Genomic DNA, 12,367 nt, shown 5'->3' on the forward strand with positions numbered 1-12,367 from the left:
TCCAGGGAGACTCTTAGGCAACTCGATGTTGCCAAACTAAAGCTGAGCCTGGAGATAGGTACAGGTCTCCCTAAAGGGATCAGTTTACACGCTCCTGATAAAGCATACAGAGGCAGAAAGATGCATCTTTTTGAAACACTTGGCAGCAAACTGTGGGTTTTCACAATGAACCTGTGTGTCCCTCAAAGTGCAGCAAAGGTGGGGCTCCATCCCGAAAAAAATACATGCAAGAACAGGTACAGGCAAGTAGGGGTGTGGCTAAGACTCTCCTCCATCCTGATCACTACTGACAATCTTTCTGTAGCATTGCATACAGCAAATCTAACTATTGGTAGCTACCACTCTTTTGAATAATACATTTCCACAGAGCAGATGGAGGTGGCAAGGGACCAGAGTACAGACCAATAGCACAGCCTAGTGGCAAACTCAGAGATGACAACCTGATTCCCCACTGTCACAAAATGAATGCAAGGGAAAGATGTACCTTCATTGTAGGAGGGATATAAAATACTAAAGAAAAGTCCCCTGTTTCCCGAGGCAAACAGTTCCACAAATGTCTTAGCAGTTCAGCCACAGGGATTGAAGATGAGCAGATTGTTGCAAAGACAAATATTTGGAGCAGCATCCTACAGAGTCCAAGAGAGAAATCTCAGTGACAGTGATATTTAGCAGTTCACAATCAACAAAACTTTGGCAATTCTGCTTTGTGTGTAGAAGGGAGACAGACAGACAGACAGACAGACAGACAGACAGAGGGGAGGTGTGTCACATGAAACACTATTTATTCTCTCTGGTAATGCTGCATATAATTTAACAGTTCTCCTAAAGTGCTGTTTCTCCATGCACTCAGCTGTGGGGTCTTCCTTTCCAGATCAGCTGGAGTCTGTTATGAAAATGATAATCTCCTACCTAAAAGAGCTGTAGCACTGGCATAAAGATACAGCCATCTCATCAATGAAAGAAGGGAAGTTAACAAGCACCCACAGTGTATTCAAAGCTTCTCTACAAGCTGACAAGGAGCCCAGAGGCTTAACCAGTACCCCTTTCATAGAGTCTGAATGACACAGATGTTCAGGCCCCGGGCTAATGGGCACACATGCTGGCATCATTCATAAAGTAACTGCTCTGTCTCTGACTGTTGGTTTTCTCTTCTGTCTGTCACACTGAAGCAATGATGATGAGTTCTTCACATGGTGATTGTTAGAATTAGTGCAAACAACAATCATCAGATACTAACCTCTCAGTCAGTGGCTTCTGTCAGTATATAATTAGGATGAATGAATTATTTATTATATTCACTGACAAATGTACCCATCAACCACTGTTTCCCAACTGACTGTCACTATGTACTGGGGACTCAGACTTGGTCAGATTCCTCCTTGAGTATCCAGAACCTGCTTTGAAAGTTTGGTTCAAGAACAGATCGCAACATCTTTAATGGGGGCTTATTAGAAAAACACGTCTCAGGTCTCTCCCAGATCTACGCAATCAAAATCTGCACTTTAAAATGATCTCCAGATAGTTTGTAGCCTGGGGGAGTCCTGCTGTCCTGTAAAATCAGATGCTAGCTTTTAAAATGTTGGCTTTCCTCCTGATCTAATTTGAAGAAAGAAAGGCTTCTTCCTTCTGCAAAAGGTCCCTCTTCATTGGAGGAAGATATAACTGGACTATTTGGTGGCATCAAAGATGTTATGTCACTTGATGACATCAACAAGTATCCTTCCTGTGGACACAAAGCCGGGGAGAAATACGTACATATTCATATGGAGGAGAATGACCAGATTTTCCTTAGGGAGAAATCTCTGCCTAGGTATGTAGGCTAGGCTGGGATACTCAAAGAATAGCCCTCTGAGCAAAAGAAAGAACCACAGAGGAGCTTCTATGGCTAGAACAAGCTATACCATCCTCCAAAGTTATGCTGATACATACTTCTCCATGGGACAGAATTAAAAGCATCTAAAAGGTGGTACCTAGTGGGAGATGATTGAGTAATCCCTCCATAGAGAATTAATGCTAGACTTCTGGTGGGCTGGAACTCACTTGAGTAGAATAGTGCCCCTCTCAGCAGTGCCATGGTAGGGACCAAGTTCCCAGTGCATGATATCTACATTACACACAAACTACAGCCATAACACTTTGCTAGAAATCACAGTTTCTTCCCATTGTTACCCGATTAAGTTTAAGGTGTTGATAGACTCCTCAAGCCCCATAGAAATTTGAGAAAAAGTGATGACTTTTCCTGGGGGTATGTCAACAAATGTCAATTCACCTTATACAGAATACCAACCACAGACCGAAGACACAACTGCACCAAGTGGACTTATTGTAGTTAGCTATGGAGTCATGAGTGAAAAGTGATGTATTAGGAACATGAGTGACTCAAAAGCAGGGGCATCACTGAGAAGCCCACCTCAGCACGGTTGATAACTCAGGAAAACTGCATCCCTGAACAAGCTGCAAACAGTTCAGCAAGCTGGAGAGGCTCATCGCCCAAGCAACTGTTTACTGCATATAACCTTAAGGAGGGCCTTGGGACTCTTGCAACTCTCTGAGCTGTGTACGTTTTAAGTAACCCTGAGCCTTGCAAGGCTTCCTAGCTTCCTGAAACTTCCTGAAACTTCTGAGTTCTGTCCTCCTTCCAAGAGGGACCATTTAAATTCAGAGGGGATGTCTACACTTTAGGGGGAACCATTTGTTCTAACTCACAGCTATGGAAACTTCTGTCCATCATGGCAGAGGAAAACAGCTCACAGCACAGAAGCTGGGATGCCTTTCTCTCTCTCTCTCCTTTCCTGGTTTTATTTCACCAGATCCCCAGCCTAAGAAATGCCATTGCTTACATTTAGGGAAGATCTTTCTCTTAGTTCACCCTCTTTGAGAACATCCTCACAGGCACACCCAGGGGTGTGCTTTACTAACCTCATCCGTGCATCTCAATCTGATGGAAAAGACCCAACACAGACAGAAACCCATTAGAAGATCTCCCCAAGGCCTGGTCTAGATGACAGAGAAGTGGAGAAATAGTTGGGAGGCATTTCTGAACAGAAACACACGAGCCTTAGAGACTCATTGGAGAAGGAAAGTAGAAATGAAGAGAAACAAGCATGCTTTCCATCTTCAAACCTTGTTATGTCTGAATCCAATTAAAGATAAGGAGCAATTGGGAAAGAAAGGACAAACTCTGTGAGCTGAAGGCTCCTGCAGCACTGCGCCTGGAGGCTTTCCACAGTGAGTACGGTTTTCTCTGTTTGCCTACTTCACACCTAGTGACCCAGAAGGAAAACACTCTGAAACTTTAACGTTGTCCAGAAAGGTCAGAGAGCAGACAAAGTCCCATATGCACATATGTTCTGTCAACAAGAGACATAGGATTATGTTTGCTAAGGGACATGGGAGCAAGAGACCTGAGGAGAAATCCATGCAATCTCTACCATGCAATTTACATATGGCTACATTACACTTTTGTATGATATGAAGTGAATTCAAGTCAACAAACATTGCATACAACTGCTAAGTGCTGGACACCGAGCTAGACACTGGGGGTAATCAAATGGATGGTAATGACTGTTTACTATAGGATGCTCACTAGTGAGAGAAGTTAGCAAAACAATCATTACTAACAGCCTTTAATAAAAATGAAATAGTTACATGAATATGATACTATGAGATTGATTTTTTACATTATTTTGCTTTAAGTATGGGTGATAAAGCAACCAATGCATGTCTGTACAGGTGGCTATGTCTGAGCTGGGTCTGAAAGAATCAAAAAGCATTGGCAAGTAGAGGCTGTTCAAGAAATTAGCTTTCCTCCTAGGAAAAGCAAAAAGCAAGCAAACAAACAAATAAAACACCTCAAGGAAACAGTACTATGTAGGCTAAATGGATCACATGGAAATTTAAATTAACTTAAAATAGAAATTTCTCTCATACTTTTATAAAAATCTAGAGTATGCAAACTGGACTATGATGAGTCCTACATCCAATAATGGCTGGTGTTGTTATTTTGAGACCAAGAGAGGATGCACAGGAATGAGATGCAGGAATGAGAGGGATAGATCTATAAGCCAAGAAATGTCCATTTTTTACTGGAGCCACCACAAGCTAAGAAGTAATGGGGATTCTTCAAAGGGGGTGTGGCCTGAGCTTGCCTTGATTTAGGGTTTCTAACCTCCAAAACTTGAGCTAAGTGGCTTCTTTTTAAGACATACAGTTTACAGCCATTTGTTACGGAAGCCCAGGAATCAAGCACAGCCAGAACATGGAGGGGTCACCCTGCAGAACAAAGTCAAGAAAAGCCATGGAGAGAAGGACTCCATCTGTACCACTTGCTAGCAATGCGGGGACTCGATGATCCTTGGACTTCACAGTGCGAGGAAATTTCTACATGCTGGTTATGACACTGCAAATTGAAGAGGCCCAATTAGTCATTCCTTTGCTTTCTCCTTCCACTGATGGTGCTTGGGGAGCTGAACGTAACAGCAACATGCCAAGAATTGACTGTTTTCCAAGACTGGCAGACAGACATACAAAACTCCAAAATGATGATACTGGTGTCCCCTGAAAATGTCAGCAAAGTTAACTTCTACTCTACACTTCATTTAGCCACACAATTTAGTAAACAAGTCTATCATCTCTGATCATGGATTTTCCTAAGACCTTATGGTTAATATTGGATTAAAAACAATGTTGCTCATCCAGAAGCCACAAATATTGCTCTTAGGGATCTCAATAATACTGTTAACCTAATTCTTTGGAGAATTTGAAGGGCTGCATTAACCTTTACCCTTTACTTAGAAAAAGATAAAGAAGAAAGTTAACAAATATATTTCTATACCAAACAGGAGGTCTAAGTGTAGTACACAGAAGTAAACTGCAAACTGTCAGGAGTTTGGAAGGTGAAAAGGAAGAGGGAAATTACAAGAAAAGATGATGAGGAAAATATAATAAAAGTACATCACATGCATGTATATAAATGACATAATGAAATATCATTTTGTATAATTTGCATAAATGCATACATATGTCAGATTTATACTTTTTCTGTAAGTGAGTTGCCATGTAATCTTTCCTTCATTTCTGGCTGACAAGAAATATTCATTCAAATAATTCTATTTTAATGATTCCAGGAGTCACTGACTGTAGCAGGAGGCCACTTGTTGATTCCCAGCTGCTCAGCCCCGAAATAATCACACAGAAGCCATATTATTTAAATCACTGCTTGGCCCATTAGCTCTAGCTTCTTATTTGCTAACTCTTACATCTTAATTTAACCCATCTCCATTAATCTGTGCATCACCACGAGGTCATGGCCTACCAACAAAGTTTCAGCATGTCTGTCTTTGGCAGCAGCTCCATGGCTTCTCCCTGAATTTGCCTCCTTTCTCCAAGCATTCTGTTCAGTTTTCCCCACCTATCTCTGTTACCGTATAGCTCTGCTATAGGCCCAAAGCAATTCCTTTATTAACCAGTGGTATTCACAGCATATAAAGGAGAATCCCACATCAATTGACCTGTGGCCTTGGGAAGATGAATGTTTACTTAGGAACCTATGTGCATTTGAATATTTAGAGAAGCGCTTTCACTCCTTTAACTGTCTTCCCACAATTATCTACCACAAACAGATCTTTTCCTCATTTTGTGATGATTAACCCACTGTCTATGGCCTCCACTTTCCAGATTTTAATATCCTGATCATAAAAGAAAATGCAAATTCTCTTAGCATGGGGAAATGGTTATTAAAAAATTCTTTCTCTGAAAGTTATTTTCAAGTAAAGAAAATATAGTAAGTAACCTGAAATACGAGTTTTCAAGAGCCAGAGACTGCAAGCAAGACTCATCAATGAATGCTAGTAGGGGAAGCTGGCAAGTAACATGGTTTTTGCAAAAGTTTCAAATTATTTCACCAAAGCGGTAACTTTGGAGTGGACAGTCTTGGCAGAAACTGGCTTACTCATCTGATCAAAGTTAACATGCCCAATTACGTGGGAAACCATCACTGTATGCTTCCTTACACGAAGTGCAGAGAGAAAATGCACACCACTTCTGTGGTCTATCCATCAAAAAGTACCCTGAACCTAACCACAGGAAGAATCTGACAAACTGAGGAAAATCTACAAAATAATTGGCTTGCATTTTCCAAACCATCCCTATCTTTAAAAGCCTTGGGAAGTGTCCCAGATTAACGAAGCCTGGCAATATGACAACAGAGTGCAGTGTCTGATCTAGGGTTGCATCTTGCCACTGAGGCTGAGCTCGAGGCAGTTGGGAGAAGACAATAGCTATGCTGTCTCAATGTCAATGTCCTGATTTCAACTTTTATGGTATAGTTTATGTAAGAGAATATCACTGATTTTAAGAAACACACAGTGACATAATTAAGAAGAAGTGAGCGTTGTTTCTATAATTTATTCTCAACTGGGTCAGAAATAAAGGAGCGCCATGAGAGAGAGGAGAAGAGAGAAGGAGGCAATGTGAGAAAATCATCATGAAAGGTGATCAGTAATTCCCTGTAAGGAGTGAGTAAAGTCCAGAATGAACGTGTATTATTGACATTAGCACAGACAAAACAAGACCCCAATGCTTCAGACCCATGGGAGTGGCAAAGCCCTTCCTGGCAGAAGCTCAGAGGGGGTAGCCAAGTCTCCTCTGGCCTATATGTGGATATTGATAGTATGTGCAGAAAACATCTGGTGTAGCTTCTGCCCTCCCCAAGACTTCTCTCCTGCAGAAACTACTCCTACTGAGATTAGAAAAATCTGACTCCTTGTTCAGCATTTACCATAAACCCTGCCCCTTGCAATAAACCTGCCTCCCTGTTCAACTGTATGTAATAAACACACGGTGCCCCCAGGGTACTGCAGTTCATTCATCAGGGAACTCAGACTATCGCTTTCAGCTTTCCTGTGTCTGCCATTCCTTTAATCCTCAAGCTCCCTAGTCAGGGCTCCAGCACCAAAGCCAGGCTATGGAACTCCCTGCATTAGTTTAGTAACTTTCCTGTAAAGTCGAAAACAATGTCAGTTGGAAAATAATAAAGAGGCGTAATTTTAATTTTGCCTACTCAAAGTGTTCCCTCATGTTACCATAATACTTTGACCTCGGTTTCCATGGCAATCTTCATCCTCTGGAGTTCTTTCCCTGGTTTCCTCACTCTACTTAACAGATTCTTTGAAGACAGGCATGCATCGGTTTGCATTCTGTTTCCAGACTCCCTTTTAAGGGGCCTAACTGCTAGAACCCTGAGTAGAGAATCACCTTTCCTGCTTCTGCCTTTTGATGGGGGCATGATTAAAAGTCATATTGAATGTCTGATTTGCCAAATAATCAGGGCACAGGGAGTTACTAATAAATAATATAGTTTTTTCTTTTTGAAAATGTGCATATTAAACAGAGACAATGTTTGCAAATGTTTGCTAATACCATAAGAATAAATTGTTTGCATAAATTAAAAGAATGAATTTTACATTGTGGGAATTGATTCTGATTTTTAAAATATATATATATATATATATATATATATATAATTAAATTATTTAGCATTATTTTCTCTCCAAATTCTAGCCGACTACTACAGAACTTGACTGCCTCTCCTATTGGTCCACCACTTCTGCCTCTCTCTTATCCATCACAACCAACAACTCCAAATAGATGGCTTGTTATTTTGAGCATTCATATCTCACCATCAACCCCTAGTCTAACTTTGTATGCATGCCCGCATCCCAAGGACTTGCCAATCCGCTCTGACCTCATGGCCCATATCTTTCAGACATATCAACCGGAGAGCAGTGTGGAAGGTGCAGCCATGTAGCAAGTGTTGCCTCCTCACTTGAGTGAGTGCTGGATCTCTCTGTGGACACTCTCCCTTCTGTAGTCGATAGAAGCAGTACTTAGACCAGCGTCTGAGAGAGAGGAGTAAATGAGGTGATAAAATTAATATCAATATCAATAGAGATGGCAATTTTAATGGCAAGTACTTTTATCATAATTTAATACACACTGCATTAATTCTATACCCAGGTTTGTCATAATTAATCACGATCACAAGCTTATGTGGCAGATATTTTATCATAATCCTAGAAGTTCCAGTCACAGAGGAAACAGAGCAGGATTTTGTCAAACCTTAGAACTCTCTGAAACATGCATTCTACGTGGTAACTTAGCTAAACCCTACCCAGTTCACTGTGTAGAAGAACTATTATCTCCCCTGGTATGTCAACTGATGCCCAGAAAGCCAAAGCAATAACGTATACTATACAGTGGGTTAGGGAAGCTCCAGCATCCTCACATGATTTCTTATGCCTTTCCTGAGAGCTGTGCCACATGAATCTCTTTTGAAAGTAAGGGTGGCAGGCCACCTTTACTTTGGCTCTAACTCCCTTTTTTTCTCCTCTCAAACAGGGAGGGGTAACAACTCTGCCGTCCAAATGCTTCCAGATGCTCACAGGTGCCTGGGTGGGCATACTCACCTTCACAGACACTGCAAATGTGAAGTAAGTGCTGGGAAGCTGAGGACAAGATTCTCTGCAGGCCAGAACAGGCAAGGGAGGAGTATGAGTGGAAATATGAGGAACATAATGGAAGAGATGATGTTTGCCAGGCGGGTGGCCAGTGTATACATGGAATGACGCATGATAAATGTTGATCATATTTCTCTCCAACTACTACCTTTCTCCAAAGGTACTTATGCTTTTAGATGTATCAATCAGAAAAGAGGTGTGAGGGAAACAGCCCCTTACACAGAGAGGCAAGCAAGGGGGCTTGTGGTTGGAGCCTGTGGCCTTGACATTCTGTGTGCAGCCACTAGAGGGCAGTTTAACACATGTTGGCATTTAACAGAAAAGTGTTTTGTTTACATTTCGTCTTGTTTTGTTCTTTTGCCAGGCAGGTCTTCAGTAAGGTCTTTTAAAGAAGTTTCTCGCTCCTGGGGATTTGACTAACACTTCTACACACAGAGATCTTTACTGAAAGATGAGGCTATTATTTGGTATTTTGATGTCTAGTCTCTTGAGTTCGTTATGTTTTGGAAATCAGCCATCTGTCAGATGTGGGGCTGCCATTTTGTCTTATTTACCATGTCCTTTGCCTTACAGAAGCTTCTCAGTTTCAGGGGTCCCATTTATTAACTGTTGCTTTCAGAGTCTGTGCTACTGGTGCTATATTTAGGAAGTGGTGTCCTGTGCCAATGCGAGGTTATTAGCAATGGCACAAAGGGATGACAGGGTGTTAAGCTTGATCTGATCTCTCCCCTCTCCCTATATTCCAAGAAAGAGAGCCCTAGAAATCATGCCAAGCAATCTTCCATCATTTGTGCCATATTTCCCTGCCCCAAACCCCTTCTTTCCTGTTACTATCTCTGAGCAAACAAGCTTTAATTGTCCGTTAATATTGATTTTATTGCGTTGTAGTTATTTGTGCTGTTTTACTTGAGACTTCCCAATATCCTCTAACTTGTCTCAGGTACATCTTTACAAAGGCTGGATCTGCCTGTGTTTTTACCCCACTGGGAAGCCAACTTGCATATTTCTGCTGGCCAGAACTGGGTCAATGGTTTCCTTGTCCTTCCATGGACAGATGGGATCTCCTTAAGGCCAAGAATTTATAGACGACTATTTAGCACTCTTAGTGGCTAATAAAGTGCTGAATACTTGGTGTGTGTCCAGTGTCTGAATCTGTTTGTTCGAAGAACTGGAGTGAAGAGTGAAGGAACTCGCAACTCAGCCTCAGCCAGGGCTCTAGCTGTCAAGTCTCACGCATTTGCCCTTGGAATCTGCACCTGCTAAGATGTCTCATACCACAGAGAAGCTACATCACAAAGCATGCTTCTAGTTTATCTCTAGCCATTTCCTGATGCACCTGAAATAACCCTACCTCGAAGTTAGAGAAGCATCACCTTTCACGATAGCCACAAATAGCAAAATATCTTGGGGTAACTCTGACCAAGGATGTGAAAGATCTATTTGACAAGAACTTTAAGTCTTTGAAGAAAGAAATTGAAGAGGACACCAGAAAATGGAAGGATCTCCCTTGCTCCTGGATTGGGAGGATCAACATAGTAAAAATGGCAATTTTACCAAAAGCAATCTATAGATTCAATGCAATCCCCATCAAAATACCATCAAAATTCTCAGATCTGGAGAAGACAATACTCAACTTTATATTTTTCCATATCCTGGGTTTTTTTCCACAAAAAACCCAGGATAGCCAAAACAATCTTATACAACAAAGGATCGTCTGGAGGCATTACCATCCCTGACTTCAAACTCTACTACAGAGCTACAGTATTGAAAAAGCTTGGTATTGGCATAAAAACAGAGAAGTCGACCAATGGAATCGAATAGAAGACCCTGACATTAACTCACAAACCTATGAACACCTGATTTTCGATAAAGGAGCTAAAAGTATACAATGGAAAAAAGAGAGCATCTTCAACAAAGTGTGCTGTCAAAACTGGATGTCAACCTGCAGAAGAATGAAAATAGATCCATATCTATCGCCATGCACAAAACTCAAGTCCAAATGGATTAAAGACCTCAATATCAGTCCGAACACACTGAACCTGATAGAAGAGAAAGTGGGAAGTACTCTACAACACATGGGCACAGGAGACCACTTCCTACGTATAACCCCAGTAGCACAGACATTAAGGACCTCATTGAATAAATGGGACCTCCCGAGACTGAGAAGCTTCTGTAAAGCAAAGGACACTGTCACTAAGACACAAAAACAACCCACTGACTGGGAGAAGATCTTCACCAACCCCGCAACTGACAAAGGTCTGATCTCAAAAATATATAAAGATCTCAAGAAACTAGACCGTAAAAGGCTAATCAACCCAATTATAAAATGGGGCACGGAGCTGAACAGAGAATTCTCAACAGAAGAAGTTCAAATGGCCAAAAGACACTTAAGTTCATGCTCAACTTCCTTAGCAATAAGGGAAATGCAAATCAAGACAACTTTAAGATACCATCTTACACCTGTCAGAATGGCTAAAATAAAAAACACCAATGACAGCCTTTGCTGGAGAGGTTGTGGAGAAAGGGGTACACTCATCCATTGCTGGTGGGAATGCAAACTTGTGCAACCACTTTGGAAAGCAGTGTGGCGGTTTACCAGGAAATTCGGGATCAACTTACCCCTGGACCCAGCAATACCACTCTTGGGAATATACCCAAGAGAGGCCTTATCATACAACAAAATTATATGCTCTACTATGTTCATAGCAGCATTGTTTGTAATAGCCAGAACCTGGAAACAACCTAGATGCCCTTCAATAGAAGAATGGATGAAGAAAGTATGGAATATATACATATTAGAGTACTACTCAGCAGTAAAAAACAAGGGCTTCTTGAATTTTGCATGCAAATGGATGGAAATAGAAAACACTATCCTGAGTGAGGTAAGCCAGACCCAAAAAGAGGAACATGGGATGTACTCACTCATATTTGGTTTCTAGCCATAAACAAAGGACATTGAGCCTATAGTTAGTGATCCTAGAGAAGCTAAATAAGGAGAACCCAAAGACAAACATATAGGCATCCTCATGAATATTAACCTTCATCAGGCGATGAAAGGAGACAGAGACAGAGACCCACATTGGAGCACCGGACAGAAATCTCAAGGTCCAAATCAGGAGCAGAAGGAGAGAGAGCACGAGCAAGGAACTCAGGACCGCAAGGGGTGCACCCACACACTGAGACAATGGGGATGTTCTATTAGGAACCCACCAAGGCCAGCTGGCCTGGGTCTGAAAAAGCCTGGGATAAAACCGGACTCCCTGAACATAGCGGACAATGAGGACTACTGAGAACTCAAGAACAATGGCAATGGGTTTCTGATCCTACTGCACGTACTGGCTTTGTAGGAGCCTAGGCAGTTTGGATGCTCACCTTACTAGAACTGGATGGAGGTGGGGGTTCCTTGGACTTTCCACAGGGCAGGGAACCCTGATTGCTCTTTGGGCTGAGGAGGGAGGGGGACTTGATTGGGGGAGGGAAAGGGAAATGGGAGGCGGTGGCGTGGAAGAGACAGAAATCTTTAATAAATAAATAAATTTAAAAAAAAAGAAATAACCCTACCTCCTCATCATGGCCTCTAAGGCTGTCCATGATTATCCTGGTCTTCTCTCTCACCTTGTCTTCTCCTAGCCACCCCATGAACCATTCTCCAACTACACAGCCTGGACCTCCAAACGTGGCTCATTGATCAGTGTGCATAGCTTCCTCTCCCTGAAACTCTTCTTTCCACCATCGCATGTGTGGCTGGCTCCAATTCCATGCTCGATTTCAATGCCATCAGTTTGAAAGGCTTTACTGTTCATTCATCCCCAAAGAGATACCCAGTATCTCTTTTATCAAATCATCAGTTT

This window comes from Microtus pennsylvanicus, chromosome 2, assembly GCF_037038515.1.
Source record: "Microtus pennsylvanicus isolate mMicPen1 chromosome 2, mMicPen1.hap1, whole genome shotgun sequence".
NCBI lineage: Eukaryota > Metazoa > Chordata > Mammalia > Rodentia > Cricetidae > Microtus > Microtus pennsylvanicus.